Here is a 26,189-nt window from a genome sequence, read left to right as displayed (position 1 = left end):
TATTACACCACACGAATACAACTATCTTATTCCGACTCGCTCGTTTCTTCTTCTTCAGTTTTGGTTCGTTTTGCCAAGTTTCTAGGGATATATGATGTTCCCCTAATACGAGCCGTAATTTTCCACATTGGTTTAGAAAAACCTGGTGGTTTAGAGGTTCCCGGGTCATTGTTACAACTTAAGGACTTCGGGGGCTGACGATACATATAAAGTTCATCGGGGTTGGAATTCGATTTCTCTATTTTTATGCCCTTTCCCTTATTATTTTCTTTTGCCTTTTTAAATTCAGTTGGGGTAATTTCTATAACATCATCGGACTTCTCGTCGGAATCCGATTCATCAGAGAAATGGTAATCCTCCCAATATTTTGCTTCCTTGGCGGAAACACCATTGACCATAATTAACCTTGGTCGGTTGGTTAAGGATTCTCTTTTACTTAGCCGTTTTATTATTTCCCCCACCGGTTCTATTTCTTCTTCAGCTTCCGATTCTTCTTCCGGTTCCGATTCTTCTTCCGATTCCGACTCTTCTTCCGGTTCCTCTTTGGGAACTTGTGAATCAGTCCACGAATCATTCCAATTTACATTTGACTCTTCATTATTATTAGGTGAGTCAATGGGACTTGTTCTAGAGGTAGACATCTATCACATAATATCAAACGCGTTAAGAGATTAATATATCACATAAAATTCACATGTTAAAAATATATAGTTTCCAACAAAATTTGTTAAGCAATCATTTTTCAAGTAAACACGGTCGAAGTCCAGACTCACTAATGCATCTTAACAAACTCGATAAGACACACTAATGCAAAATTCTGGTTCTCTAAGACCAACGCTCGGATACCAACTGAAATGTCCCGTTCTTATTGATTAAAAACGTTCCATATTAATTGATTTCGTTGCGAGGTTTTGACCTCTATATGAGACGTTTTTCAAAGACTGCATTCATTTTTAAAACAAAGCATAACCTTTATTTCATAAATAAAGGTTTAAAAAGCTTTACGTAGATTATCAAATAATGATAATCTAAAATATCCTGTTTACACACGACCATTACATAATGGTTTACAATATAAATATGTTACATCGAAATCAGTTTCTTGAATGCAGTTTTTACACAGTATCATACAAACATGGACTCCAAATCTTTTCCTTATTTTAGTATGCAACAGCGGAAGCTCTTAGTATTCACCTGAGAATAAACATGCTTTAAACGTCAACAAAAATGTTGGTGAGTTATAGGTTTTACCTATATATATCAAATTGTAACAATAGACCACAAGATTTCATATTTCAATATACATCCCATACATAGAGATAAAAAATCATTCATATGGTGAACACCTGGTAACCGACATTAACAAGATGCATATATAAGAATATCCCCATCATTCCGGGACACCCTTCGGATATGATATAAATTTCGAAGTACTAAAGCATCCGATACTTTGGATGGGGTTTGTTAGGCCCAATAGATCTATCTTTAGGATTCGCGTCAATTAGGGTGTCTGTTCCCTAATTCTTAGATTACCAGACTTAATAAAAAGGGGCATATTCGATTTTGATAATTCAACCATAGAATGTAGTTTCACGTACTTGTGTCTATTTTGTAAATCATTTATAAAACCTGCATGTATTCTCATCCCAAAAATATTAGATTTAAAAGTGGGACTATAACTCACTTTCACAGATTTTTACTTCGTCGGGAAGTAAGACTTGGCCACTGGTTGATTCACGAACCTATAACAATATATACATATATATCAAAGTATGTTCAAAATATATTTACAACACTTTTAATATATTTTGATGTTTTAAGTTTATTAAGTCAGTTGTCCTCGTTAGTAACCTACAACTAGTTGTCCACAATTAGATGTACAGAAATAAATCGATAAATATTATCTTGAATCAATCCACGACCTAGTGTATACGTATCTCAGTATTGATCACAACTCAAACTATATATATTTTGGAATCAACCTCAACCCTGTATAGCTAACTCCAACATTCACATATAGAGTGTCTATGGTTGTTCCGAAATATGTATAGATGTGTCGACATGATAGGTCGAAACATTGTATACGTGTCTATGGTATCTCAAGGTTACATAATATACAATACAAGTTGATTAAGTTATGGTTGGAATAGATTTGTTACCAATTTTCACGTAGCTAAAATGAGAAAAATTATCCAATCTTATTTTACCCATAACATCTTCATTTTAAATCCGTTTTGAGTGAATCAAATTGCTATGGTTTCATATTGAACTCTATTTTATGAATCTAAACAGAAAAAGTATAGGTTTATAGTCAGAAAAATAAGTTACAAGTCGTTTTTGTAAAGGTAGTCATTTCAGTCGAAAGAACGACGTCTAGATGACCATTTTAGAAAACAAACTTCCACTTTGAGTTTAACCATAATTTTTGGATATAGTTTCATGTTCATAATAAAAATCATCTTCTCAGAATAACAACTTTTAAATCAAAGTTTATCATAGTTTTTAATTAACTAGCCCCAAAACAGCCCGCGGTGTTACTACGACGGAGTAAATCCGGCTTTACGGTGTTTTTCGTGTTTCCAGGTTTTAAATCATTAAGTTAGCATATCATATAGATATAGAACATGTGTTTAGTTGATTTTAAAAGTCAATTTAGAAGGATTAACTTTTGTTTGCGAACAAGTTTAGAATTAACTAAACTATGTTCTAGTGATTACGAGTTTAAACCTTCGAATAAGATAGTTTTATATATATGAATCGAATGATGTTATGAACATCATTACTACCTCAAGTTTAGTAGGTAAACCTACTGGAAGTGACAAGAAATGATCTAGCTTCAAAGGATCTTGGATGGCTTGAAAGTTCTTGAAGTAGGATCATGACACAAAAACAAGTTCAAGTAAGATTTTTACTCGAATTAAGATAGTTTATAGTTATAGAAATTGAACCAAAGTTTGAATATGATTATTACCTTGTATTAGAATGATAACCTACTGTAAGAAACAAAGATTTCTTGAGGTTGGATGATCACCTTACAAGATTGGAAGTGAGCTAGCAAACTTGAAAGTATTCTTGATTTTATGTAACTAGAACTTGTAAAATATATGAGAACACTTAGAACTTGAAGATAGAACTTGAGAGAGATCAATTAGATGAAGAAAATTGAAGAATGAAAGTGTTTGTAGGTGTTTTTGGTCGTTGGTGTATGGATTAGATATAAAGGATATGTAATTTTGTTTTCATGTAAATAAGTCATGAATGATTACTCATATTTTTGTAATTTTATGAGATATTTCATGCTAGTTGCCAAATGATGGTTCCCACATGTGTTAGGTGACTCACATGGGCTGCTAAGAGCTGATCATTGGAGTGTATATACCAATAGTACATACATCTAAAAGCTGTGTATTGTACGAGTACGAATACGGGTGCATACGAGTAGAATTGTTGATGAAACTGAACGAGGATGTAATTTTAAGCATTTTTGTTAAGTAGAAGTATTTTGATAAGTGTCTTGAAGTCTTTCAAAAGTGTATGAATACATATTAAAACACTACATGTATATACATTTTAACTGAGTCGTTAAGTCATCGTTAGTCGTTACATGTAAATGTTGTTTTGAAACCTTTAGGTTAACGATCTTGTTGAATGTTGTTAACCCATTGTTTATTATAACAAATGAGATGTTAAATTATTATATTATCATGATATATAATATATCTTAGTATGATGTATATACAGTTAAATGTCGTTACAATGATAATCGTTACATATATGTCTCGTTTCGAAATCATTAAGTTAGTAGTCTTATTTTTACATATGTATTTCATTGTTAATACACTTAATAATATATTTACTTATCATTTAACATAATTAACCAAGTGTATCAATATCTTAATATGATTCATATGTACCTAGTAAGATGTTGTTATAACGATAATCGTTATATATATCGTTTTCGAGTTTCTTAAATTAATAGTCTCATTTTTATGTATATAACTCATTGTTAAAATACCTAATGAGATACATACTTATAATAAAAACATGTTAACTATATATATAACCATATATATGTCATCGTATAGTTTTTACAAGTTTTAACGTTCGTGAATCACCGGTCAACTTGGGTGGTCAATTGTCTATATGAAACATATTTCAATTAATCAAGTCTTAACAAGTTTGATTGCTTAACATGTTGGAAACATTTAATCATGTAAATATCAATCTCAATTAATATATATAAACATGGAAAAGTTCGGGTCACTACATAAAAGGTATATGATATACATGTTTTTGGAAAGTTGGCGAAAAATCAATAACTTTTCATTTAGAAATCGCGTAATTTCGATGAACGGATTAAAAGATATGATCAACTGAATTATGATTGACGTTAATTGAAATTGCTTTTGAATCTGAAATTAAGATTTAAACAACTTGTTTACGAGATTGATGAATTGGATTTTTGAATATTACCAACCGAGTAAATTAATCCTTATATAAGGTACATCTCGTTTTGTTGAACTTTTGTCAAAATTGACTTTTTGAAATGACTTTTGATAACTTTTGTATGTCGGTCTTGAGCATTAGGATTGTGATACACTATGACCTGACTTAGCTTGATAGACATTTATTGACCAACATATGTTCTCTAGGTTGAGATCTATGATTAATTGGTAATCCGAGTTTCGGTCACATTTTGGTGAACAACTTTATATGCTGCTAAGGTGAGTTTCATTTGCTCCCTTTTTAAATGCTTTTGCAATTTATATTTTGGGCAGAGAATACATGCACTTTATTTTAAACGCAATGGATACAAGTACATACTAAATTCTACACCGAGTTTGAACCGAAAATCCCTTAGCTTTGGTAACTAGTAATTGCCGGTTATAAGAACTGGTGGGCGCGAGTAGTTATATATGGATCCATAGGGCTTGACATCCCCGTCTGTTCCAGGTTTAGAAACCCTAGCCTGAACTATTAAACAAACGTATGCTATTTGAGTTTGGTACACGTTGGTTTGCGTGTATTGTACATGTTGGTTGCATGTATGTTAAAACAGGGGTACTTATTATAACGTTAAAGCTTAGTTACCAGGGTGCTCAATCTTGTAGAATATTTTGATAAATGTTTCTGGATGAAACAACTGAAATCTTGTGATCCACCTTTACATACAGATTATACGAAACAATAAAACTATGAACTCACCAACCTTTGTGTTGACACTTGTTAGCATGTTTATTCTCAGGTTTCCTAGAAGTCTTACGCTGTTTGCATATATGTTAGACAAGCTATGTGCATGGAGTCTTACATGACATATTTTATTCAAGGAAACGTTGCATTCACCAAATCATCACCATGTATCTTATTTTGACTGCATTGTCAACGGAAGTATCATTGTAAACTATTATATTACGGTGATTGTCTATATGTAGAAATCATCAGATGTCGAAAACCTTTGATTTAAATATTCATTTATGGTGTGCCTTTTCAAAAGAATGCAATGTTTACAAAACGTAATATATAGAGGTCAAATACCTCGCAATGAAATCGATGAATGACGTGTTCGTTCATATGGATTTGGAGTGATCGTCAAAGTTGGTATCAGAGCGTTGGTCCTAGTAAACCAGGTCTTGCATTAGTGTGTCTAACTGATAGTTGTTAGGATGCATTCGTAAGTCTGGACTTTGACTGTGTCTGCATGTCAAAAGTTTTGCTTATCATTTCTTGTCGGAAATTACCTGCTTATCATTCCTAGTCTAGACACATCTTACTGCATTGATTGCATGAATAGTGTATAGACAAAATTCGTATCATAGCGTATCTGCTAATTCATATCTTAGCGTATCTGTTACTGTAAACTTTGCCTGACAGCTTTCGAAAGATTCCTCCGTAAATTGCGGATCCCTTGTACTATATATAGGTATTCTATGTAATTAGAATATCATCCGATATCTAAAAATCATTTCATATAAAAAATCCTTTATTCAAACCGTGTAAGATGAATTCCGCATCTAGTTCAAATTCCTCAGATTCCGACAGCTATTCCGATATGGATTTCACTTCGAGCTCCGAAAGCAGCGTAACCGGAATGGATCAACCAATTAGCCATCACCTATTCTGGATGAATTGGGGATGGGTTCGTAATCTACTTAATCATTGGAGACAAGAAGAAGGTGATCCCTTCCATCCACCACATTCACCTCTTGGTTAAGAACCTGAAGCACTTACCGACGAACCTGTTCGTAACACCATTTTCACCCTCATTTCCAGAATAGCTCACAACGACTACGTAATATCCAATATTCTAAATTTTATTCATCCTTTTATCCGAACCGCCAATCATCCGGGAGTAGTAGAAGAAGTCAACGAGCTTCGCGCTCGAGTAGTGACTTTGGAGAACATGATGCGCAACTTGCAGGCATCACAGGCACCACCAGCATCAGCGGCAACAGTACCACCAACAACAACATCCCCATCACACACCTCAACATCACAATCTGTACCTCGGATATCAACATCATACGCACCATAGGTACTAAGGAGTACCAACAACAATAAACGATAAAGTATTGATTCATAACTTCATCGGAGAAATATTCTACGGCAATTAGGTAATCTCTAAAATCTTAGAGATTATGTATCCCAGTTCTAACCGTAAATGAATAGAGATGAAAGAAGGAAGAATAGAAACCCTGACAAGAATGGTGTGTAAGGTACAAGCTAGACTTGTTTTACCAACAGCATCAATAGTACCCTTAGCCTCACCAGCACAGTCAGTGCTGTCAACATCGCCTCTAACATCACAAGCTCTGCCAGTTCAAGAAAGCACCGTGGACATTATTACGAGTCAACAACGAGTATATTGTATCAATGAGTTATGAAGTAATAACTCAATTCCTCTAAAGAATTTATATGTATATCTTAAATATATAAATTTTAAAACCATCATAAATCTTTTCGTACTAAGCTATTATGTATGAATTGAAAAAGGGTAAATATTACTCGGATAATTCATATTACTAATATGCTATGATGTACATCCTTCGTTAACGACTTAACCATCGTTAACAACAATCTCTGTTTCAACTCAATGAATTCCATTTCATAATAAACCAAGTGTATTAATCAATTACATAATTGATTTTACATTTTCATTTTCGATATACTCGAAACTTTCCAGAAAATATCATCCGTGCCTTGCAAAGTTTTCAAGAATTCCACAAGCATCAACATCCTCCACCAAGGAATATCAATAAGAATAAATTTCATTAGTGAAATACTCCGCGAAGATTATGTAATCTCTAATGTTTTAGAGATTATTCATTTATAATTCAAGCTAAAAAAAATCAAATGAGCTTAATATGATTTTAACTCATTAAAACAGTATTATATCTGAAGAAATGTACATACACATATTTTCATAAAGATGGTAATAAAAATTCTTTTGTACAAAGTATTAATTGTGAAATCTTTAACGGGTAGGTAATACCCGGGGAAATATTTAAGTTCAAAATTAATATGTTACACAGTACATCATCCTATTATTCAATAATCATTAACTACACTACTTTCACAACGCTATACATTCGTTCATAGAAATTTAAACAACCATTCTTATTCAAATTCAATTACATATTCTGACAGAACAGAATCCAAGTAAAGATTTAACAAATGACATCACTCTTAGATCTCTACATCTTTCAAATCTATACTTTGACTTCAAAACTGTGCAAGATCCTTTAGCGTTGTTTTTACCGAAAATAACCTTGCAATTTCTTTTTCAAATTATCCAGTTTTACCCCACTTCCAACCAGTCAATTTTGACTTTTTGGATTAGCCTTATTATAACCTTGACATATACATTTTTGTTACCGGGAACCTTTTATATTCCACCACATTAGCAGTAAATTTACCAACAACTTCATTGATCCTTGACCTTCCGAAAAATCCTTATACTCATTAAAACCCTATCATGTACTCATTCACATCTTGTAATGGTAATTGCCATACCAACTACCTGGAATTAGCAATCAGTATTTTGAATCTCGCAGCATTTTCTACGATAATAGTTATATATAGATAACATCTATCTTCTAGACTTACATACTTCGAATGTGAAGTTTCTGAAAAATATCCCAAACTATGAACTAGTTCTCTGAAATTGGAACAATGCTGATGAAGCAGCAAAAACGAAAAACAACCTTAACAGTCAAAAGTTTGATGATAAAGAATAGTATGGTGGTAAAGCTGAGAAAAAGAGAAGGTTTGGAACTGAAAAACGGATTGAGCAGACCATGAAGGAGGCTGTGGACAAATCACAAAGACTAAATCTACCTTCAAAGAATCCAAATGATTCAGTATCTGCTGAAATCATTAGCGAATACCTTGCTCCTTACTCTAAAACCTTTGCAGACAATATTCTTCATCATCATCTTATCTTATCTTAAATATTCTAAGATATCATCGTATCTCCCATTATAAATATCCTCCATATTTCTGAATATATTTTTCGAAACCATTCTTATCTGTAATCATTACCTCTTCGCGCTATCTGTGTTACATCATAAAAGAAACTATTTTAGTTTCTAAAATCTGAAAAATTCAAAAAAATGGATGTTTTGAAGTAATGTTGGGAACTGAAGCATGAGTTAGTATAATATAAAGACACTTGATCAACGTAATTATATTACAGTAAGTCATGTTGAGTTTCTAATGGAACGTGATAAAGGTTCACAGATCACACCCTCATCATGAACCATGTTACATAACTCTTTCATTCTATATAATCTCTAAATATATCAAGAAAATATATTTCTTGATGATTCGGTCTTTTTCGGATATTTTGGTAATTTGACAAATCAAGATCGTGTCATTTCAATTTCTTTCTTAGAACATTAACTATGTTCATTCAGAAATCCATACCTACAAATGCTGGACCATTATTCGTTTGACTTAAAATCGGGAAGAGAAATTGAAAGCATGGAGCTCTGAAATATAAAGGAGAATATAAGCCCGATAACAACCCCGAAATTTACAAACCGTGTATATCAATGGGTATAGCAATATAAAGACACGGGAGAATGAAAAACACTATAACCCCAAGGTAATAGTTGAAAAAAATAACTTCCTCTGGTGGTAGATGAAAAAGAAGAATGACAGATATGAAAGTTAGGAGTATATCAAGAATCAGAACTGGATGAAGCATTTCACAATCTTTTGGAAGTATGAAATCAGGAAGAAGATATAGGAGTGGTGAAAATAATGAAACGGAAGAGGTCAATTTATAGCGAAATATCAGACATAGCAATCGAGGCAGATTACGCATTTAATCAAAGAAAATCCTAATTTCCGCAAATTCCGAAGAATCAAATCTTATTTAGATTATGAAGATTTTCTATTCCTTAAATTTCGGAAATCAATCGTTAATACGTCAAAAGTTAAAATGAATCTCTATTCCCTCATTTCACTCTTTTACGATAACTTCTCTCATACGCTTCGGGTAATTGGATTGTTTTATCCATAATATTCAACGGTAATAAAACTCTATTTATCAACTCATGTACGTCATGAAAACATTTTTATTGTTAGCCATGACGACCTCACTCAAATTTCGGGACAAAATTTCTTTAACGGGGAGGTACTGTGATGACCCAGAAATTTCTGACCAAATTTAAACTTAATCTTTAACGTTTCTGACATGATAAGCAAAGTCTATGAAGTTGAATCTCAAAATTTTGAACTATTCAACTTCGATTGTTCTCAACGATTCGTGAACAATTATATGTAAATAGATACATATACTATAACTTGAAAACGTAACAAAGTGTTAAGTAAATGATACTGTGCATTAAACATATTGGTTTGATTATCTGATTAATATATTTAACTGCTAAGTTAAAAGGTTATGCTAAACGATTGAATTAAAAGATATTTACTGAGTCCCTTAATGATTATGATATTATTACGGGTCTCTGTTGTAAGGTCCACGTTGATTTGGGAAATCATTCATGTTTAACGGTATTCGGAATTAATGGTAAAGTGTTTGTTTAAATAACGTATTTTGGACACATACAATAATAAGGAATATTAACTGTTAGAATTAGATATATGAATAACTTGCAAAGTGTATTTAAAACGTGTTTATATATATATTAGATATATTTGATTTCAAATTAATTAAGTAAACGATTGTTACGCTCTCTTATGGATTCGATTGAAATTTAGTTATGTCATATAGTACATAAAGAAGTAATAAATGCTAGTACATAAATGAACTACTTAGTTTAGTTTTAAAATAAAAACGTTATATGATATAATAAATTTGAGATTAATTTAATTATATAACGTTTTGAGTAAAAAGGATGCTATTATATATATATATATATATATATATATATATATATATATATATATATATATATGTGTGTGTGTGTGTGTGTGTGTGTGTATGTGTGTGTGTGTGTGTATAACGAGGCGATAATTTATAGAAGTAAATGACCAAAACACTCGAAATTTTAAGATATACTTTGAGTGGTATAGTTTATGGATAATTTAAGGCTATATTTTGACAAAGGTACGTGACATGAAACGTAAAATGCAAGTTTTCTAAATGTACGAAACAACGTTCGAAAAACCGGAACCGGGACATAAGTCGAGTGATAACGTACGACTTATCGGAACTAAAATTACAAATCAACTATGCATGTGAATTTAATATAATATATAATTAATTATTTAAATTATATCTATTATATATTTATTTATTATGTCGACAAGCTAGATTACAAAAACAATTTAAGCAGACAATTGATCTCATGCGATCGCATGAGTATTGCACTCCAGAGTCATGCTATCGCATGACCACAGAGATCAGCAAACATCTATAAATTCGAGCGAGTTCAGGCTTAATCACACACACATATATTCATTTTTACTCCGTATGTATTTATTAATTATATTATTATTATTATTATTATTATTATTATTATTATTATTATTATTATTATTATTATTATTATTATTATTATTATTATTATTTTTAATATTAATATTATTAGTAGTATTATACATAAAATATTACGACAAGGTCATGAGCGTGTCACTTTCAAAACGAGTTTTGAGCGGGATAGAGCTAAGGAAATTATGAGTATTGTTCGCAAGTCAAACCTAGTGTTTATCATCTCCGTTGCGTCTACGTACTTTCCTGCAATATTGAATCACAATTTTGATACGTGAGCATTTATATCTTATTTTTTATATATTAATAGTGTATACATGTCTAGTGCTCGAGTATATATGTTTATGCATGCTTGTATACTAAATTTCATCATTAAAGAGGATATAATGAATCATAAAATAAATACATATATTACTGGTAAAAGGTATATGATATACATGTTTTTGGAAAGCTGGCGAAAAATCAATAACTTTTCATTTAGAAATCGCGTAATTTCGATGAACGGATTAAAAGATATGATCAACTGAATTATGATTGACGTTAATTGAAATTGCTTTTGAATCTGCAATTAAGATTTAAATAACTAGTTTATGAGATTGATAAATTGGATTTTTGAATATTGCCAACTTAGTAAATGAATCCTTATATAAGGTACATCTCGTTTTGTTGAACTTTTGTCAAAATTGACTTTTTGAAATGACTTTTGATAACTTTTGTATGTTGATCTCGAGCATTAGGATTGTGATACACTATGACCTGACTTAGCTTGATAGACATTTATTGACCAACATATGTTCTCTAGGTTGAGATCTACGATTAATTGGTAATCCGAGTTTCGGTCACATTTTGGTGAACAACTTTATATGCTGCTAAGGTGAGTTTCATTTGCTCCCCTTTTAAATGCTTTTGCAATTTATATTTTAGGCTGAGAATACATGCACTTTATTTTAAACGCAATGGATACAAGTACATACTAAATTCTACACCGAGTTTGAACCGAAAATTCCTTAGCTTTGGTAACTAGTAACTGCCGGTTATAAAAACTGGTGGGCGCGAGTAGTTATATATGGATCCATAGGGCTTGACATCCCCGTCTGTTCCAGGTTTAGAAACCCTAGCCTGAACTATTAAACAGACGTATGCTATTTGAGTTTAGTATACGTTGGTTTGCGTGTATTGTACATGTTGGTTGCATGTATGTTAAAACAGGGGTATTTATTATAACGTTAAAGCTTAGTTACCAGGCTGCTCAATCTTGTAGAATATTTTGATAAACGTTTCTGGATGAAACAACTGAAATCTTGTGATCCACCATTACATACAGATTATACGAAACAATAAAATATGAACTCACCAACCTTTGTGTTGACACCTGTTAGCATGTTTATTCTCAGGTTTCCTAGAAGTCTTCCACTGTTTGCATATATGTTAGAAAAGCTATGTGCATGGAGTTTTACATGACATATTTTTTTCAAGAAAACGTTGCATTCACCAAATCATCACCATGTATCTTATTTTGACTGCATTGTCAACGGAAGTATCATTGTAAACTATTATATTACGGTGATTGTCTATATGTAGAAATAATCAGATGTCGAAAACCTTTGATTTAAATATTCATTTATGGTGTGCCTTTTCAAAAGAATGCAATGTTTACAAAATGTATCATATAGAGGTCAAATACCTCGCAATGAAATTGATGAATGACGTGTTCGTCCATATGGATTTGGAGCGATCATCACAGCTGCTATGTCGATGTCTTTTCGTGTAGTAATATCGCATCCTTGATAGAATATTTGTACTATTTGATAAGTGTCTAAACCATGTTGAGGACATCCTCTCAACAACTTTCCAAATCTTGTCCACGCCTCATATAAAGTTTCATTTGGCTTTTGTGTGAACGTAACAATTTCTCCTTGAAGTCTCACGACTTTAGATGCTGGAAAGAATTGTTTAAGAAATTTTTCAACTAAAACATCCCATGTATCAATCGCCCCTTTAGGTAACGATTCTAACAAATCTTTGGCTTCTCCCTTTAAAGTCCAGGGAAATAACATGAGATGGATCTGTTCATCCTCAACTTCTCTGATTTTGAATAGTGTACAGATCCTATTACAGGTTTGAAGATGTTTGTTTGGATCTTCCTTCGGCGCACCACGAAATTGGCATTGATTAGTTACCATGTGTAAGATTTGTCCTTTAATTTCATAATCTGGCGCATTAATGTCTGGTTGAGTAATTGCATGACCTTGGCTAGTGCGTTTAGCTCTCATTCGGTCTTCCATACTTAGAGGTTCCAGATTTTTCATGATTGAATTTGTTGAATCTGAATCACTAGAGGATTCTGACTTAATGGTTTCTTCCTCGACAATCTCTGGATGAGTGATTTGTGGTTCAGGAGGAATGATTAGTGGTTCAGGATCTCTGAATTGTCCCTGAATATCCTCCGGGTTCTGAATTGTGAGGTCGAGTTCAAAAAATGGATTATCGAAAATTTGAATTGGAGTACTTGGTCGACTAGATGACGATTCTAAAGAAAAATCAACGGCGACAATATTGGCTAGATGTCTTGATCGAGTTACAGGTGGTGAACGTATGAAAGGTGGTGAACGTTTTGCTCGGTGCATTCACTGAATATCCTATTAGTTATAAAGATAAAAATTATATAAGCTATCAAATTAATAGACTTTTCTGATTTTGCTCACGTTTCGAATAGCCAATAGATGCAGCAGGTAGCCATGACCCTTTAAATTGGAAGCCCACTGTAACGACCCTACTTTTTCCGTTATCTTTTACCGTTAATTATTTAACGACCGTTAGTTGTTATTCGTACCACGTCATTTCTATGACCTATATTGTTATTTTAGTAGTAATATATTAATTATTATATGCTATGTGAATATTTGTATTCATATTTTAAATTGTACGTTTCTACGTGTCGCGGATTTCTATCCGGCGAATCATTTCGATTTTCAAACCAACGGTCAGACTTTTGAGATTTTTGAATCTTAATTATTTTAAATATGTTATTTTAATATCATATGATTATATATAGTGTTTATATATTTTATTCGTCGCGTAATTGTTATCTCTCCGAAAAATCAATCGCGTAGTAGCGTTTTCACATTTTGGGCTTCGATCGGGCTTTTGGGCCACAAGATTATTATCTAGTCATCAAAGTGGGCTAAGTGAGCCCACTCCCTTGTGATGGTTCAGCCGAATACCCCCATGGAGGGGGGGGGGGGTATGTGTCACTTTTTGAAACTTGAGGTTTACTTGATCAAAACCTAGCATACTACTTCATTTTAACCTAAAAATTCTTTTCTCCCTTTCCCTTTTCTCTCTATGCCATCCCATATCACCATAATCATCATCGATTCATCATCAAATCAAGCTTGGATCATAGGGCTTTTTACATAATCAGATTGCTTTCGTTCTTCTCTACGCGTTCATATAAATCAATTTTTGATTAGGATATAAACCCTAACCCTAACTTTTTGATTTTTCTTTAATTTTACTATTTTTATATGATATTATGATAGTATGATGATTGTATGTTATTGTATTATTGATAGTATGCGTAGAAATGCTCGTTAATTCATGTTTTTGATTTGATTGATTTGGGACAGCGGTTTGTTTGATTGGTTCTGTAAATACAACTGATATAAAAGTGAAATTAAAGAGTCTAGATGAGTTTCTCTCATCAAGACATTAATTTTAGACTCCGGATTCATGTTATTTCGATTCCCGGAACATAAGTTATGATCAAAATGGTGTTTAATTGGAATTAAAAGGTGAAAACGAATTGGTACAGGTATGGTCTGACTTTGTGACCATTTTTAGAGTCTTTAGGGTGTACTAGTGTGTTAGGATTAATGATGGGATGAACTTTCATGTTCGGTTCATCGAAATCCGAGCCACGGATCACCCGTTATGACTAAAACACGTTTTTGAGCGGATTAAAGATCCAAACTGATTAATGGCTATAAGTCATGACTTTTTGGCTGTTCATGGGATGTTATTAAGAACACTAAGGTGTTGGGTGGGTTGGTTAGGTGAAGATATATATAAGACTCGCCGAAAACTGATTCCCGGGGCTCAAGTTATGACCCGATGAACTTTTAAATAAAACTTATGGTTATTAAATAAGACTTATGATATGAATAATGATTTTCATTATTAATAAATTACTTATGATATAAAAAGTAATTATTTTAATTTAATACTTATGATATACATATTTATTATATCATTTATTAATTAATTATGATTAATGAAACTTCAATTAAACTTATGATTAATAATACTTTTATTATTAATGAAAAATACTTATTATAAGTATTAAACTTATATTATGAGATTATTATTATAATACTTATAATAAGAATTAATTAATTATTTAATTATTATAAGACTTAATTATTATTTAATTATTATTTAATTTTATTTAATTATAATTTAATTATTAAATACTTATGATTTAATAATTATAATTAGAAACTTATGATATGATTAATAATTCATTATTAATTAATAATACTTATGATATGATTAAAATTTGTTATTAATTAATAATACTTATATTATGATTAATATTTAATTAATTAATTAAATACTTATGTTATACTAATTATATCATTTAGACTTATATTAACTTTAATAATTCATTTTAATTTAATTAAACTTATGTTATGACATAATTATACACATTTGTTTTTAATTAACATTATAACTTATATTATTAATATAACTTACACTTTTAAAATTAATGTTGACTATGTTGACCAAGGTTGACTTTTGAGTTGACTTTCGATTGACTTTGACTTTCAGTTGACTTCTGTTGACTTTCTAATTAAGGAAACTTTCCTAACCTAGAAACTTTCTAAAAATAGAAACTTTCCAAAAATAGAAACTTTCCTAAAATAGGAGCTTTCCAAAACTGCTAAAAATAGAAACTTTCTAAAAATAGAAAGTGTATGTCCGTCCGCTGTTCCGATCAAACCGATGCATGTTGAGTATTGTTCTATGACTACTTACAACATGTACAATAGCTATCATACTAAGACTTGACCTAAGTTAGTTATTTATATCGACCTTCTTTATTTATAGGTCGGCGTTGTGATCATTCCTGATCACTTTACTTCATTTGTTGTTCGCATATTTATGTGGTTACTTCGTTTGCTATTAAGGTGTGTTATAGTCCTATTTTTCTATTTTAAATCTTTTGGGATGAGAATACATGCAATTTATTTATATTTTGGACACAAGTGGAAGTTGGTTTAAATTATTCATTGTGAGTTGAACAAAAATATTCCCTAGTCTGGTAACTATAATCACTGGTTTCTAATGGTGAACGCGAATCCTATGGATAGATCTATCGGGTTTGACAACCCTATTTCGAGCTAGTCGCGCTGTAACATCCCGCCTTTTTCCGTTAAATTTATTTTTAACACCGTCTTTTTCTTTTAAATAATACATTTCGTTATTTAAATTCGTAGTTTCCGTTGACTAACGTTCATAATAATTCCGTCATTTAATTATAACATCTCTCGTTAACTTGCGTTTTAAAAATACTCGATCGGTTAAATCCCGCACCCGCTTTGAAACTCGAGGGACCGGAGTTGCCAAATGGGCAAACTAGTTGACTAGGTCAACTAGTCAACCCATTTCATCCATTCCATCATCTCCCTCATCCCTTTTCTCTCCATCTCAAGAACACACACAAACCCCAACTTCATAGAATCATCATCTAAATTCGGGATTGGAAGCAAACTTCAAAACAAATTACATATTTGGAATCCTCTCTTCATCCTCTACAATTTGATACCAACTTCATCTCGTTTGGGTAACATTTCTAAAACTCTAGATTTCTCTAAATTCTTGTTTTTGATTTGAAATGGTGTTAGTTAGTGTCTATGGCTCAAGTCTAACATGAATATATGTTTGGTTTGCTCGATTTGTTGTTTTTGGAGTAACTAGCATGAACTTGAAATGGGTGTGCTTAATCCTTGATTTTGGATGAGTTAATGTTGTTAGATTGTTAAAGTGCATGTTTTAATTGTGTTACTAGTATCACTAGCTTCGTTTTGATGCGTAGGTTGATTAAGAAAACTTCAAAAACATGAATATTGATTTTGTGATGTTTGACTAGGGTTTGATAGTTCTTGACATGAATTTTTGGATGCTTGAATGCCATGGAATGTTAATTGTTAGTGTTTAGTTGTAATGTATGCCTCATTACCTTCAAAACGGCATATCGTATGTGTAAATTGGATTCCCGAATCATAAAATACGTTTTACGAACTTGAAACTTTGAAAATAAGCCTTTCTTGATCAATTGACGAGTTTTCGGTTATTGTAAATGATGTTTTTGATTGATGATATGTGGTTAGTTGTATTCCTCGTCAAAATACCTTTCCGACGATATATGATAGGCATTATAAGTGTTTGCGGGTCAAGAATTGGGTTGGAAAAGGTTTTGGTTCGTGCACACTTGGAAAAACTGACCAGAATTCTCTGGCCAGGTAGTGGCGCGGCGCGCCACATACCCGCGCGGCGCGCAGAATCGCCTGGCCAGATTCTGCTCACTTTGTCACATTTCACGCGAAATGTTTGACTAGCTACCGACCTCCGATTCACATGAAACTTGTTCTAATATGCTTATATATGAATAAAAACCTCAGAAAAATAGTTCGGGACCGAACCCGAACGTGTTGACTTTTTCGTTGACTTTGACCAAGTTTGACTTTTAGTCAAACTTAACCAAACTTTTATACAATCATTCTAACATGCTTTTATACTTGTTTCTTGTATGAAACTTGACAACGTGATTCACATGCTATACTTAATCGAGTCGTAACGAGCCATAGGACTAATTGAACACATTTCACCCGACCTTGTGTCGTAACCGGTTAATTGATATAACTTACTTGTTTAGGTCAAGGCTAAGCAACTTTCATGCACACGTTTACTTGTTGAAGTACTTTTATACTCGTGCACTCGAGGTGAGATCATAGTCCCACCTTTTCAACAACTTTTTATACTTTAAATTGTGGGCTGAGAAACATATACTTTGTTACATTTTGTACTACTTGCTTTTATACTTGAACACAAGTACAAGGAAAACAAACATTCCACAGCGAGTTAGAACAAAAATCCTCAATTCGATTATCATTAGTTACACTTGCAGGGTGTAAGCGAGAACTTATATTGTGTGGCCATACGGGTTTGACAAACCCTCATTACGGACGGTTCGCTACCGTCTACGGATGAAATATATTTTCGGGAAACAGTGTATGTTCTAACACTATTGTGATGGGGTTCTATGGAAGGAAACGTTAAGTCTTGATAATTGGGTGCTCGCGAACCAACTTTTGGAATGCAACTTTTGGATGATCAATTTATGGAAATACTAAATCTTGTGGTTCAAAATATAACTTTTACTAATACACCTATGATTTCACCAACGTTTTTGCGTTGACAGTTTTTTATATGTTTCTCAGGTTCATACTTGGCTATTTGATACATGCTTCCGCGTACACTCATACTTGCTTGGGGTCAAGCATACATGCATACACTCTGATTATTTGCTTGGAGTCAAGATACATACATACATACGCTAGTGATAGCACCTTTGGATTCAAACTTTTGTTTACATACTTACGCTATTTTTAGCAACTGTGGTTTCAAACTAATTATGTCGCAAGTTATTCATTCATACCTTATAACTTTGTAAACTTAAACTTATTGTCGATCCGTTTGCTAAACTAAACTTTGTACCTTTCAAATGAACGCGACATAATTTTGGTCAAACGAGTCTCATATAGGGACTACGACCACGCAACGGGACCTAAGTAGTCGGCGCCGTCAATGACGATTTGGTCGGGTCGCTACAGATGGTATCAGAGCGTTGGTTGTAGGGAACTAGGACGTGCATTAGTGTGTCTAACAGAGTCGTTAGGACGCATTAGTGAGTCTAGACTACAACCGGATAGTTAGCATTTGCATTCTGACATACATTTGCTATAGATAGCACTTACTTGACTACTTGTGCATTATACTTGAATCATTCTTAGGCAAACTTTTTAATGATGCCCAACCTTCATCATACGAACTCGTATACCGCCACTTTTTGGTAACACACGCAAATTCATGATTCATACACGTATGGATGACGACGACTTCATTAGTCACACTTGTTCGGGAACTCTGTCTCCCGGATTGTTATTTGCCACCGTTTCAACTTACTATCGGTTTCCCACTGGTGTTTCTTACTATCTACTTTTTGGTGTTACTACCATCACTACTCTAGGTGAGTATCGTCATCAACGTTTATCACTACGGTTGCGTACTTTTTGTTATCATGATTCGTTACTCCTTTCGTGCCTAAGGGCATTATCGCTTGACTTGAACCACAATGACGTGAACAATCATTTATACACTTCCCTCGGGGAACGCTTCCTTAGATTTGCAGAAATTCTTTCGATTTAATATGAGTCACGTTTGAGACGTCGTTACATTTTGTTCATTTTAGATTTTCGCGATGACACGAACTTGAATCTATAGAGTGATGTGGGAATGGAGGTATGAGTTAGCGTAATATAACGACACTCGATCAACGTGGTTATATTACGGTAAGACATACCAAAGTTCTAGTGACGCGTGATGGTGGTTAGACTCGATCAACCTAAACACCACCATGTGCCATGTACATGACTTCATCTTTTCAGGTTTGGACATCCGAAAACTCCGAGAATATTTATAACAACCATACCGGGGACACACCTTCAGTTATTGTCAAATTATATTTATGCTTCCGAATGAATTACCGATTCCATTCGACTTCAACCGTATGTCACACGGGTATACTAGCTCGTCCTCGCGCAGTCTTATTGACTAACTACAATTTACTCGTTATGCTCACATCGGGGCGGGAACTTCTCTTGCATCACCCTCGTACTTCCGGTTCAGGAGGTCCTTATTCTAAAATCTCAATGGAGAGCGACTCTTCACGTCATACAAGTATTCGCCGCGAGGGTGGATAGTCCTAACAATCGTTTTCAAAACCCGATAAGAACTTGCCCCGACGAACGTTTTTGGAAACCGATAAATCTTCCGCGACGCGAATTTTCTTGAGAAACTTGTCCTAACAAACTTGTCCAAATATACCATACGGAATGTACTCCGTTTCGGACCGAGATCCTCGTTTCACTTCTAGATTTTGGAGTGCCTCACAAAAAGTCTCGGGACCACGTTTAGACATGAGTACCGCACATCAACCATAACCCGACGGACCGAACAAACATACGATTTAAGTCTTGAAAACCATAATACGAATTTGTATTACCAACTTCAAATTTACTTGAGAAAAGTATTTTCCTTTAACCGAATCCTCGTACTACAATGATTTTCATTCGAGTTTTAACGTCACTCCTTTTGAAACCACATGTGATCGGAAACGTCATTCTCCTTTATCGAACCAAGTAAACGATGATCAATTCACCGGGGCCGAGGTTATTCATGAGCAACCGAGAAAATTTATTCATATTCAGGTAAAACCCTACGCGACTCGTAATCACCAAGAGCTACGCCGATGTTAGACGTAAACATTTCAAATTCCACGTGGGAAACCGCGTCACGTTAAGAGTCGCACCTTGGAAAGGTGCAATCCGTTTCGGGAAAACGTAGGAAGCTAAATCCGCGGTATTTTGATCCTTTAAATTCTTGGGGTGTTTTGGACCCGTCGCTAGCCGTTTAGACTTTTCCGACTCATTTTGGGTCTCCGTTTATCCTACATTCGATGTATCAACTCAAAGACGTGTTTTGCGAAACGAGAACTTGTTATCTCCTTTGATGAACTCACTATCGACGATAACCCTCACTTCCTAGGAGGACCGGTTGAAACCATGAATCATGGAAGCCAAACCTTAAAACAACATATGATCCCGACCGTCAAAATTCGTGGAAATACTCAAGGACGTACCTTCACTTATTCGTAGAATTTACAACGCAAGGTCTCGAGTAAGATTCAACAACTACTACTTCCAACTAAATTTCGGGACGAAATTTCTTTTGAGTTGTGGATAATGTAACATCCCGCCTTTTTCCGTTAAATTTATTTTTAACACCGTCTTTTTCTTTTAAATAATACATTTCGTTATTTAAATTCGTAGTTTCCGTTGACTAACGTTCATAATAATTCCGTCATTTAATTATAACATCTCTCGTTAACTTGCGTTTTAAAAATACTCGATCGGTTAAATCCCGCACCCGCTTTGAAACTCGAGGGACCGGAGTTGCCAAATGGGCAAACTAGTTGACTAGGTCAACTAGTCAACCCATTTCATCCATTCCATCATCTCCCTCATCCCTTTTCTCTCCATCTCAAGAACACACACAAACCCCAACTTCATAGAATCATCATCTAAATTCGGGATTGGAAGCAAACTTCAAAACAAATTACATATTTGGAATCCTCTCTTCATCCTCTACAATTTGATACCAACTTCATCTCGTTTGGGTAACATTTCTAAAACTCTAGATTTCTCTAAATTCGTGTTTTTGATTTGAAATGGTGTTAGTTAGTGTCTATGGCTCAAGTCTAACATGAATATATGTTTGGTTTGCTCGATTTGTTGTTTTTGGAGTAACTAGCATGAACTTGAAATGGGTGTGCTTAATCCTTGATTTTGGATGAGTTAATGTTGTTAGATTGTTAAAGTGCATGTTTTAATTGTGTTACTAGTATCACTAGCTTCGTTTTGATGCGTAGGTTGATTAAGAAAACTTCAAAAACATGAATATTGATTTTGTGATGTTTGACTAGGGTTTGATAGTTCTTGACATGAATTTTTGGATGCTTGAATGCCATGGAATGTTAATTGTTAGTGTTTAGTTGTAATGTATGCCTCATTACCTTCAAAACGGCATATCGTATGTGTAAATTGGATTCCCGAATCATAAAATACGTTTTACGAACTTGAAACTTTGAAAATAAACCTTTCTTGATCAATTGACGAGTTTTCGGTTATTGTAAATGATGTTTTTGATTGATGATATGTGGTTAGTTGTATTCCTCGTCAAAATACCTTTCCGACGATATATGATAGGCATTATAAGTGTTTGCGGGTCAAGAATTGGGTTGGAAAAGGTTTTGGTTCGTGCACACTTGGAAAAACTGACCAGAATTCTCTGGCCAGGTAGTGGCGCGGCGCGCCACATACCCGCGCGGCGCGCAGAATCGCCTGGCCAGATTCTGCTCACTTTGTCACATTTCACGCGAAATGTTTGACTAGCTACCGACCTCCGATTCACATGAAACTTGTTCTAATATGCTTATATATGAATAAAAACCTCAGAAAAATAGTTCGGGACCGAACCCGAACGTGTTGACTTTTTCGTTGACTTTGACCAAGTTTGACTTTTAGTCAAACTTAACCAAACTTTTATACAATCATTCTAACATGCTTTTATACTTGTTTCTTGTATGAAACTTGACAACGTGATTCACATGCTATACTTAATCGAGTCGTAACGAGCCATAGGACTAATTGAACACATTTCACCCGACCTTGTGTCGTAACCGGTTAATTGATATAACTTACTTGTTTAGGTCAAGGCTAAGCAACTTTCATGCACACGTTTACTTGTTGAAGTACTTTTATACTCGTGCACTCGAGGTGAGATCATAGTCCCACCTTTTCAACAACTTTTTATACTTTAAATTGTGGGCTGAGAAACATATACTTTGTTACATTTTGTACTACTTGCTTTTATACTTGAACACAAGTACAAGGAAAACAAACATTCCACAGCGAGTTAGAACAAAAATCCTCAATTCGATTATCATTAGTTACACTTGCAGGGTGTAAGCGAGAACTTATATTGTGTGGCCATACGGGTTTGACAAACCCTCATTACGGACAGTTCGCTACCGTCTACGGATGAAATATATTTTCGGGAAACAGTGTATGTTCTAACACTATTGTGATGGGGTTCTATGGAAGGAAACGTTAAGTCTTGATAATTGGGTGCTCGCGAACCAACTTTTGGAATGCAACTTTTGGATGATCAATTTATGGAAATACTAAATCTTGTGGTTCAAAATATAACTTTTACTAATACACCTATGATTTCACCAACGTTTTTGCGTTGACAGTTTTCTATATGTTTCTCAGGTTCATACTTGGCTATTTGATACATGCTTCCGCGTACACTCATACTTGCTTGGGGTCAAGCATACATGCATACACTCTGATTATTTGCTTGGAGTCAAGATACATACATACATACGCTAGTGATAGCACCTTTGGATTCAAACTTTTGTTTACATACTTACGCTATTTTTAGCAACTGTGGTTTCAAACTAATTATGTCGCAAGTTATTCATTCATACCTTATAACTTTGTAAACTTAAACTTATTGTCGATCCGTTTGCTAAACTAAACTTTGTACCTTTCAAATGAACGCGACATAATTTTGGTCAAACGAGTCTCATATAGGGACTACGACCACGCAACGGGACCTAAGTAGTCGGCGCCGTCAATGACGATTTGGTCGGGTCGCTACACGCGCTAGCAATTTATAATCGGAATGTTTAGTACTTCGTATTTTATTGTAGATACACTTGTTCGGTGTATATTATTTATTGTGTTTGGCAAGGGTAAATAAATGGTTAAGTGGTTACCAGGTGGCTCACGGAAAATGGAATAATATTTTTATATGTTTTCTAGCATATAATTTTGTGGTCCAAAAAGGAGTTTTTATGTTTTCAAACATAAATTTTTATGGTTTTTATTAAATAATGTTTGCAATATTAAACCTATAATTCACTCAACATTTTTGTTGACAGTTATTCGCATGTTTTATTCTCAGGTTCATGATTGATTTCTTTCGCTGTGTTTAGAGAGTCTGCATATTTATGATGGCAGCTTTTGTTAAACAATAACTTGCATTCTATTTTGATACATTTAATAGTGGATGCTGTTGACTTTGTTTTGGTCAACTTTTGGTTAAGTAATAATGTATGGTTTTTCTAAACTTACATATTTTGATAGGTTTCCTTTACAGGAAATCATTTTTAAATAAAGAATGCAAGGTTATTTATTAAATTCATATAGAGTTATGATCAAGCTGTGGGATCAAGATAACGATGGTCGTCAAGTGTACTTTGACGGGTCGTTAAAGTTGGTATCAGAGCTCTGGTTGTACTGAATTAGGCTGCATTGATGGCGTTACCCGAGTCAGTAGGGTGCATTAGTGAGTCTAGTCTACAGCCCTACCTATTATATATTATTATATGTGATTATTTGTATCGTATTGCCATGTATATTGTTATCATACATACATCTCTGTTATGTTCTGAATCCGGGAGGAACTCCCATTCCGATTTAAACGTATTCTTCGACTCATGTGAGTTTATCTTTTATAAGAACACCTCGGATAGTGAAACCGAGGGATGTCATTCTTGACTTCTGAAATTCTTGACATTCCTATGTCATCTATTATGGTTATGTGTTTGACGTTTGAGTTATGTTACGCGAGATGTTATTCTTGACTTCTAAATGCTCGGCATTTCAATGTCAGCTATTATGTTTAGGTATATAACATTCTTGTTATATTACGTGCCTTTGTGCCGTTGTGCCTATGTGCTTTGGTTTTTGAACCGGAAAACGTCATTCTTGACTTTTAGAGATTCTTGGTACCTCGAAGACATTTTTATGTCATCGTTACTCCTATTCATTACTTTTGATATTTTTGTCTCTTGTGCTATCCTTAGCACATTGTTTAAGAAATCGTTTTAGAGAAATTGTGTGAAAATTTGAGGTTGATCGCGTGTCCTGACCTCATGTAGTGCTATTGGAATGGAACTACGAATTAGTGAAATATAATGGCGTCAGGCCAACATGATTATATTACGTTAATTCATAAAGAAGTCTCAATATTGTGACATGAGGAATAGAAAGCGAGTCAAAGAAAATTTTTACACTACTCATTTAGAAATTCAGATGTATTACATGGGTAGGGAAAATATTCATTATCTTATTTGTTGATATACGAGGAGCTCATCTTAACTAGATTATCTATCTCATGCTCTACCCTTTCATAACTCGCTTGTTAGCAACAGCTTCGCTCGGGAATAGTTTTGGCCCAAGGACTTATGTCCTGATAATAGTCAAAACAACATTTAACTCATTGGTTTTCATGACCTCGTAACATTTGTTGGTCAAATGTCGCACGACGTTTCAGGTCATTTACTCGATCTTTCACAATCTTACTTCAACTTGTAACCTCTGAAATACAGATACTCTGTTTATCATCGGGAGTTTTACACATTTGTTTAATTGGGTGGTTCTCACGGATTTATAGGCGAATAGAAGTAATGAAATATTTTGTCATGTATACAATTTATAAAATCGTATATGTACGTATGGATTCAAATGAATAAGTTTACCTTAACCTATTTTGATTAGTACATACTAAATTATACCTTCAAAATTATTTTAAAACCACACCTTTATTGAGTTGTTTAATTAAGTCAGATTATTTTATATAAAATGGTACACATTGTACATACTTCTAAATTACTAAGAACTTCGTTCCGTTTATGTTGTCACATCAAACGTTTAAAGCTTTTTCAAAACTCCTTTGATTAATTTTATCAACATTTCACATTACCCTACAGAGTGTCTGGATCACAGTTCTTCTCATCCTCGGTTTAAGGATGAAACTTACCATTAAGTTCATTGATAGAAACTCTTACGCCACTTTGGATGTCAGTTTTATAAAATTTGTTGGAAAGTCTTTGCGCTCATAAAATTTTCCCTCTTATGATTGGACATGGCCGAAACACGGACCGATAAATCAATTTTCTGGGATACGCTCGGTGGTGACCCTATTGTAGAAAAGGCGCTAGGTGGGTTTCTACCCCAACTGTTATTATAGTGGGTATCATGGATATATATTACACTAGACCTTTTGAGGAGTTTCTACTCTCAATATTCGCTGTCAACCGCAACACCCTCGTAAACATCAATCCTAGGATTCAATACTTTGAGGCGCACAAAATTATTTTTGGAGATTCATCCCACCTGGAGTCGGCCATTCTTTATAACCCATGATTCGCATTCTTTTCATCCGCACATAAATTTAAGAATATAGATGAATCCTAGATTTCCTCGCTCATTGAGCAAGGGAGTTCACTCTCGTTGAAATATCACACCTTTCGTACGTC

General features: G+C 33.8%; 1 protein-coding gene and 1 non-coding gene across 2 annotated transcripts in view; one reads left to right on the top strand and one right to left on the bottom strand.

Moving 5' to 3' along the window:
* LOC139845621 (uncharacterized) overlaps window positions 1–26,189 on the bottom strand; it is a 122,351-nt gene that overhangs the window by 16,342 nt on the left and 79,820 nt on the right. The window lies entirely within an intron of this gene.
* Window positions 12,776–12,882, top strand: LOC139887295 (small nucleolar RNA R71). Its single transcript, XR_011773132.1, has one exon. It is a non-coding gene; the product is annotated as a small nucleolar RNA R71 (small nucleolar RNA).

The sequence above is a fragment of the Rutidosis leptorrhynchoides genome, chromosome 1 (assembly GCF_046630445.1).
Source record: "Rutidosis leptorrhynchoides isolate AG116_Rl617_1_P2 chromosome 1, CSIRO_AGI_Rlap_v1, whole genome shotgun sequence".
Taxonomy (NCBI): domain Eukaryota; kingdom Viridiplantae; phylum Streptophyta; class Magnoliopsida; order Asterales; family Asteraceae; genus Rutidosis; species Rutidosis leptorrhynchoides.
The sequence above is the reverse complement of the archived record's forward strand: the minus strand, read 5'-3'. Positions and strand labels throughout refer to the sequence as shown.